General features: G+C 48.0%; 1 long non-coding RNA gene across 1 annotated transcript; it reads right to left on the reverse strand.

Annotated features, from left to right (window-relative positions):
* Positions 1-482: 482 nt before the first annotated feature.
* LOC135977757 (uncharacterized) lies at positions 483-7,148 on the reverse strand. Its single transcript, XR_010595204.1, has 3 exons — positions 7,031-7,148; positions 1,989-2,112; positions 483-610 (listed from the first exon to the last, which is right to left on the reverse strand). It is a non-coding gene; the product is annotated as an uncharacterized LOC135977757 (long non-coding RNA).
* Positions 7,149-8,407: the final 1,259 nt, after the last annotated feature.

Genomic DNA, 8,407 nt, shown 5'->3' on the forward strand with positions numbered 1-8,407 from the left:
TACCACCTCCCTAACACCTTTGACCAATAGGCTGAGGTCCTGCAAAAGACCTTTGTGATATCACTGCCACCAATCAAACCCTTAAGTGCTAATGTCCTGCTGCTGGCCTGACACTATGAAGGTTTGAGCTACTCTCTGTGGATCACCCCACTCAATGCGTCTTCATTCTAGGAAGCAAGCCGGCTAGACAGTAAAACATCACAGGCTGCTCCCAATACTACACTCAGTGTTTCCAAAATTTGTAGACTTTATGGCCACAAGAGACCTTTAGAGCATCTCATCTAAGCCCCTGCATATCATAGGCCTCCTGTATAGTACAATAGTTACTTTTTGGGCACACACATTCCAGAAAGGCATCTAGTCTTCATTCAGTGACATCAAGAGATGGAGAATCCACCACTTTCCCTTTTAGTGAGTGCCAGGGGGCTCCATTTCCCCTTCCACTAGTTCCCCATTTACAGTGAGACAGAGCAGTACCTGCAGCAGGGAGCGGGAGTTGCTGAAAGACTCAGAGGAACAACCTCCTCTTAAATACCCATGCAGTGTCTCAGGCACTTGGCGCAAGTGGCGGATGATGCGGGTGCATCACTTTGGCCGTGACGTCCTCCTGCTGCAAGGGAACGAGAACCTGTCAGAGATTCAAACACCCCGAGGAATCAGGGGGAATTAAGGGCACCGGGAACCAGCAGTATTTCCACTCAGCACCTGCCCACCGCTGAGGGATGAATTCACCTCCTGAACCCCAGAATGGAGTCTTCTTGTCCTTTCTAGTAACCTCCAGTGCCAAATCCCCTCCTTGAAGGGTGAGCTGCTGCTACCTCCCCCTCATGCCCTTGACAGATGTTCCACCACCAAACCACAGCTCAAGTTATCAGAACCCTCTTCTCCACCCCCACCCAGGTTGGCCAGGGAGGCGGCTCTAGCAGGGGGGGCAGGAGGGATTCTGCCAGCAGTGAAGTGGGTTCCGGGGAGGTTGAGATCTTGCCCCAAGTCATCCCAGACACCAATGCTAATCCACACGATGGCAGCATCTAGTGTCAGTGGAGTCCAAGCACTATTTCAACCACACAGGTTTGGATGAACTCCCCACAAAGGGAGGTGAAGAGTACCCCCAGCAACACACAAACACACACACAAACCACTCCCGGTGGTGGGAGGGGAACAGGAGAAAGGACAAAAGAAGTAAGAGATGAAGAGAAAGGAAGGAGGGAGGGAGGAAAAGGTAAAACGAAAAGGACAAACACTAATGTCCCCAGTGATTCTACGGGACAAAATCACAGGGAGGGAATAAAATTCTGCCACCTTGAACTAGTGTTTTCCATGCTTAGAATTCAGCTGGCACCAGGTGGATCAGACTGAACAGGATACAAACCTCTCCGAGGCACTTACTTTCCTCAAAGAGAGACCTCAAGGAGGAGACTTGCTGAAGCAAAGCCAGAGGGGTCTCTGAGGTTTCCCTGGCCCTCATGTCAGCATCTCTCTCTGATGTCAGCATCTCTCTCTGAGGTCACCACCTCCCTAACACATTTGACCAATAAGCTGACGTCCTGCAAAAGGCCTTTGTGATGTCACTGCCACACCCAACCAAACCCTGAAGTGCTAATGTCCTCCTGCTGGCCTGACACTTTGAAGGTTTGAGCTACTCTGTGTGAATCACCCCACTCAATGGGTCTTCATTCTAGGAAGCAAGCCGGCTAGACAATAAAACATCAGAGGCTGCTCCCAATGCTACACTCCGTGTTTCCAAAATTACTACACTTTATGGCCAGAAGAGACCTTTAGAACATCTAATCTAAGCCCCTGCATATCATGGGCTTCCTGTATAGTACAATAGTTACTTTTTGGGTACAAACATTCCAGAAAGGTATCTAGTCTAAATTAAATGACATTAAGAGATGGAGAATCCATCACTTTCCCTTTTAGTGAGTGCCAGGGGGCTCCATTTCCCCTTCCACTAGCTCCCCATTTACAGTGAGCCAGAGCAGTACCTGCAGCAGGGAGCGGGAGTTCCTGAAGGCCTCAGAGGCGCAGCCCCTGCAGTGTCTCAGGCACGTGGCGTAAGTGCAGGATGATGCGGAGCTGGTGCATCATTTTGGCCGTGACGTCCTCCTGCTGCAAGGGAACGAGAACCTGTCAGAGACTCAAACGCCCCGAGGAATAAGGGGGAATTAAGGGAACCTGGAACCAGCAGCATTTCCACTCAGCACCTGCCCATCAATGAGAGATGAATTCACCTCCTGAACCCCAAAATGGAGTCTTCTTGTCCTTTCTAGAAACCTCCAGAGCCAACCCCCCTCCTTGTAGGGTGAGCTCCTGCTACCTCCTGCTCAGTGCCCTTCACAGATATTCCACCTCCAAACCACAGCTCAAGTCATCAGAACCCTCTTCTCCACCCCGACACAGGTTGGGCTGGGAGGCGGCTCTAACAGGGTGTGCAGGAGGGATTCTGACAGCAGTGAAGTGGGTTGCAGGGAGGTTGAGATCTTGACCCAAGTCATCCCAGACACTAATGCTAAGTCACACAATGGCAGCATCTACTGTCAGTGGGGTCCAAGCACTATTTCAACCCCACAGTTTTGGATCAACTCCCCACAAGGGGAGGAGAAGAGAACCATCAGCACCACACACACACACACACACCACTCCTGGTGGTGTGAGGGGAACAAGAGAAAGGACAAAAGAAGTAAGAGATGAAGAGAAAGGAAGGAGGGATGGAGGAAAAGGGAAAAGGAAAAGGACAAACCCTAATGTCCCCATGTCGGACATCAGGAATGGTAACATACATAAGCCAGTATGTGAACACTTCAATCTCCCTGGTCATTCTATTACAGATTTAAAAGTCACTATCATTGAACAAAAAAAACTTCAGAAACAGACTTCAAAGAGAAACAGCAGAACTAAAATTCATTTGCAAATTCAACACCATTAATCTGGGCTTGAATAGGGACTGGGAGTGGCTGGCTCACTACAGAAGCAGCTTTTCCTCTCCTGGAATTGACACCTCCTCATCTATTATTGGGAGTGGACTACATCCACCCTGATTTTTGAATTGGCCCTGTCAACACTGGTTCTCCACTTGTGAAGTAACTCCCTGCTCTCCATGTGTCAGTATATAATGCCTGCATCTGTAACTTTCACTCTATGCATCCGAAGAAATGAGGTTTTTACTCACGAAAGCTTATGCCCAAATAAATCTGTTAGTCTTTAAGGTGCCACCAGACTCCTTGTTGTTTTTGTAGATACAGACTAACATGGCTACCCCCTGATACTTGACACCATGCAAGGCACTAAATTTAGCCGTATGGAGTGGAAATCCATCAACCTCAACAAAAAACTTGCACAGATACAGACAGACATCATCTTCCTCTCCAAATGCAAACAGATGGACATCATACCAAAAGGACTGAAGGTAAAAAATCCATTGCAATCAACATACTACACTGAGTATGGTGAGAGATTGTGCCACACACTCTCTCAAAGAAACTGAGGAACCACCTGATCAGCATCCTGTACAGCAGACAAGAGAAGATCAAGAATGAGCTCTCAGAACTGGAGACTCTCATACAATACCAGCCTTCTACACAAACTTCCACGTGGCTGGACTTTACAAAAATGAGACAAGCCATTTACAATGCACACTTCACTTCTCTACAGAGGAAAAAGGACTGTAAGTTATCTAAACTAATACCTGCCACTAGGGGCTATAACAATGGTACCCTCAACTCATCTAACAACATTGTCAATCTTTCCAACCACACGCTTAGCCCAGCAGAAGAGTCTGTCCTATCTCGGGGACTCTCTTTCTGTCCCACCGTCTCCACGAACATGATACAGTTCTGCGGTGATCTGGAAGCCTACTTTCCTCGTCTCCGACTCAAGGAATATTTTCAACGCACCACTGAACAGTGCACTGACCCACAGGAACCCTCCTACCAACACTACAAAAAGAAGAATTCTGCGTGGACTCCTCCTGACGGTCGAAATGACAGACTGGACCTCTACATAGAGTGTTTCCGCAGACGTGCACAGGCTGAAATTGTGGACAAACAACATCACTTGTCCCATAACCTCAGCCGTACAGAACGCAATGCCATCCACAGCCTCAGAAACAACTCTGACATCATCATCAAAGGGGCTGACAAAGGAGGTGCTGTAGTCATAATGAACAGGTCAGATTATGAACAGGAGGCTGCCAGGCAACTCTCCAAGACCACATTCTACAGGCCACTATCCTCTGATCCCACTGAGGAATACCAAAAGAAACTACACCATCTGCTCAAGAAACTCCCAGCTACAGTACGGGAACAAATCTACATGGACACACCCCCAGAACCCCGACCAGGGGTATTCTATCTGCTACCCAAGATCCATAAACCCGGAAACCCTGGACGCCCCATCATCTCAGGCATTGGCACTCTGACGGCAGGATTATCTGGCTATTTGGCCTCTCTCCTCAGGCCCTATGCTACCAGCACTCCCAGCTATCTTCGAGACACCACCAACTTCCTGAGGAAACTACAATGCATTGATGTTCTTCCTGGAAACACCATCCTGGCCACCATGCATGTAGAAGCACTTTATACCAATATTCTACATGAGGATGGACTACAAGCTGTCAGGAACAGTATCCCTGATGAGGCCACAGCAAGCCTGGTGGCTGAGCTTTGTGACTTTGTCCTCACCCACAACCACTTCAGATTTGGGGACAACTTATACCTTCAAGTCAGTGGCACTGCTATGGGTACTCGCATGGCCCCACAGTATGCCAACATTTTTATGGCTGACTTAGAACAACGCTTCCTCAGCTCTCGTCCCCTAGTGCCCCTCCTCTACTTGCGCTACATTGACGACATCTTCATCATATGGACCCACGGAAAGGAGGCCCTTGAAGAATTCCACCTGGACTTCAACAATTTCCACCCCACCATCAACCTCAGCCTGGACCAGTCCACACAAGAGATCCACTTCCTGGACACTACAGTACAAATAAGTGATGGTCACATAAACACCACCCTATACCGGAAACCTACTGACCGCTATACGTACCTACATGCCTCCGGCTTCCATCCAAGACACATCACATGATCCATTGTCTACAGCCAAGCCCTAAGATACAACCGAATTTGCTCCAACCCCTCAGACAGAGACAAACACCTACAAGATCTTTATCAAGCATTCGTAAAACTACAATACCCACCTGGGGAAGTGAGGAAACAGATTGACAGAGCAAGACGGGTACCCAGAAATCACCTACTACAGGACAGGCCCAACAAGGACAATAACAGAACACCACTGGCCATCACATACAGCCCCCAGCTAAAACCTCTCCAGCGCATTATCCACGATCTACAACCTATCCTGGAAAATGATCCCTCACTCTCACAGACCTTGGGAGGCAGGCCAGTCCTCGCTTACAGACAACCCCCCAACCTGAAGCAAATACTCACCAGCAACTACACACCACACCACAGAAACACCAACCCAGGAACCTATCCCCGTAGCAAACCTTGTTGCCTACTCTGTCCCCATATCTACTCTGGCAACAGCATCAGAGGACCCAAGCACATCAGCCACACCATCAGGGACTCATTCACCTGCACATCCACTAATGTCATATATGCCATCATGTGCCAGCAATGCCCCTCTCCCATGTACATTGGCCAAACCGGACAGTCCCTCCGCAAAAGATTAAATGGACACAAATCGGACATCAGGAGTGGTAACATACATAAGCCAGTAAGTGAACACTTCAATCTCCCTGGTCATTCTATTACAGATTTAAAAGTCACTATCATTGAACAAAAAAACTTCAGAAACAGACTTCAAAGAGAAACAGCAGAACTAAAATTCATTTGCAAATTCAACACCATTAATCTGGGCTTGAATAGGGACTGGGAGTGGCTGGCTCACTACAGAAGCAGCTTTTCCTCTCCTGGAATTGACACCTCCTCATCTATTATTTGGAGTGGACTACATCCACCCTGATTTTTGAATTGGCCCTGTCAACACTGGTTCTCCACTTGTGAAGTAACTCCCTGCTCTCCATGTGTCAGTATATAATGCCTGCATCTGTAACTTTCACTCTATGCATCCGAAGAAGTGAGGTTTTTACTCACGAAAGCTTATGCCCAAATAAATCTGTTAGTCTTTAAGGTGCCACCAGACTCCTTGTTGTTTTCCTAATATCCCCAGTGATTCTACGGGACAAAATCCCAGGGAGGGAATAAAATTCTGCCACCTTAAACTAGTGTTTTCCGTGCCTAGAATTCAGATGGCACCAGGTGGATCAGACTGAACAGGTTACAAACCTCTCCGAGGCACTTACTTTCTCAACAGGGACTTCTGTTTTCTAGTAAAATGGGTAAAAGGAAAGGAGAAAACTCGAAAGAGGCTCCTGCTCACACTCACATATGTGAACCCTAATACTCTCTCAGTCCTCAAAGAGAGCTCGAGAAGTAGACTTGCTGAAGCAAAGCCACAGGGGTCTCTGAGGTTTCCCTGGCCCTGCGCCCCTGTTTTGCCTGGCTGATGTGAGCATCTCTCTCTGAGGTCACCACCTCCCTAACAACTTTGACCAATAGGCTGAGCTCCTGCAAAAGGCCTTTGTGATGTCACTGCCACACCCACCCATCCCCTGAAGTGCTAATATCCTGCTGCTGGCCTGACACTTTGGAGGTTTGAGCTACTCTCTGTGGATCACCCCACTCAATGCGTCTTCATTCTAGGAAGCAAGCCGGTTAGACAGTAAAACATTAGAGGCTGCTCCCAATGCTACACTCAGTGTTTCCAAAATTAATACACTTTATGGCCAGAAGAGAACTTTAGAGCATCTCATCTAACCCCCTGCATATCATAGGCTTCCTGTATAGGACAATAGTTACTTTTTGGGCACAAACATTCCAGAAAGGCATCTAGTTTCATTCAATGACTTCAAGAGATGGAGAATCCACCACTTTCCCTTTCACTGAGTGCCAGGGGGCTCCATTTCCCCTTCCACTAGCTCCCCATTTACAGTGAGCCAGAGCAGTACCTGCAACAGAGAGCGGGAGTTGCTGAAGGCCTCAGAGGCACAACCCCTGCAGTGTCTCAGGCACCTGGCGCAAGTGATGGATGATGCGGAGCTGGTGCCTCACTTTGGCCGTGACGCCCTCCTGCTGCAAGGGAATGAGAACTTGTCAGACTCAAACGCCCCGAGGAATCAGGGGGAATTAAGGGCACCTGGAACCAGCAGTATTTCCACTCAGCACCTGCCCAACACTGAGGGATGAATTCACCTCCTGAATCCCAGAATGGAGTCTTCTTGTCCTTTCTAGTAACCTCCAGTGCCAATCCCCCTCCTTCTAGGGTGAGCTCCTGCTACCTCCCCCTCAGTGTCCTTGACAGCTGTTCCACCTCCAAACCACAGCTTAAGTCATCAGAAACCTCTTCTAGACCCCCACCAAGGTTGGGCTGGGAGGCGGGTCTAGCAGTGGGGGCAGGAGGGATTCTGGCAGCAGTGAAGTGGGTTGCGGGGAGGTTGAGATCTTGCCCAAGTCATCCGAGACACTAACGCTAAGCCACAGGATGGCAGCATCTAGTGTCTGTGGAGTCCAAGCACTATTTCAACCCCACAGTTTTGGATGAACTTCCCACAAGAGGAGGTGAAGATCACCCCCAGCAACACACACACACACACACACACATCTTGTAACTAAAATTGTTATTAGTCATCCCCAAATGCATCACCTTACACTTTTCACTATTAAATTTCATCTTATTTCTGATACTCCAATTCACAAGCTCATTCAAGTCTCCCTGCAGGATATCCCTATCCTCCTCCGAATTTACAAAGCCTCCCACCTTCGTATCATCCGCAAATTTTATCAGCCCACTCCTGCAATCGGTTCCGAGGTCAGTTATAAATAGATTAAATAAAATGGGTCCCAAAACCGAACCTTGAGGCACTCCACTAGTAACCTCCCTCCAACCCGACAGTTCACCCTTTAATACAACCCGCTGCATTCTCCCCAGTAACCAATTCCTTATCCACCTCTGGATTTTCATATCGATCCCCATGTTTTTCAGTTTAACCAATAATTCCTCATGGGGTACAGTATCAAACGCTTTACTGAAATCCAGGTATATTAGGTCCACCGCATTTCCCTTGTCTAATAAATCCGTTACTTTCTCAAAGAAGGAGATCAGATTCGTTTGGCACGATCTGCCCTTCGTAAAACCATGTTGTAATTTATCGCAATTGCCACTACCCTCCAGGTCCTCAACTAGTTTCTCTTTCAGAATTTTCTCTAACACCTTGCACACTACAGATGTTAGACTAACAGGCCTGTAGTTACCCGGATCACTTTTTTTCCCTTTCTTGAAAATAGGAACCACATTAGCTATTCTCCAGTCTAACGGGACCACACCT

Source organism: Chrysemys picta, unplaced genomic scaffold (assembly GCF_011386835.1).
Source record: "Chrysemys picta bellii isolate R12L10 unplaced genomic scaffold, ASM1138683v2 scaf28, whole genome shotgun sequence".
NCBI classification, from domain to species: Eukaryota; Metazoa; Chordata; order Testudines; family Emydidae; genus Chrysemys; species Chrysemys picta.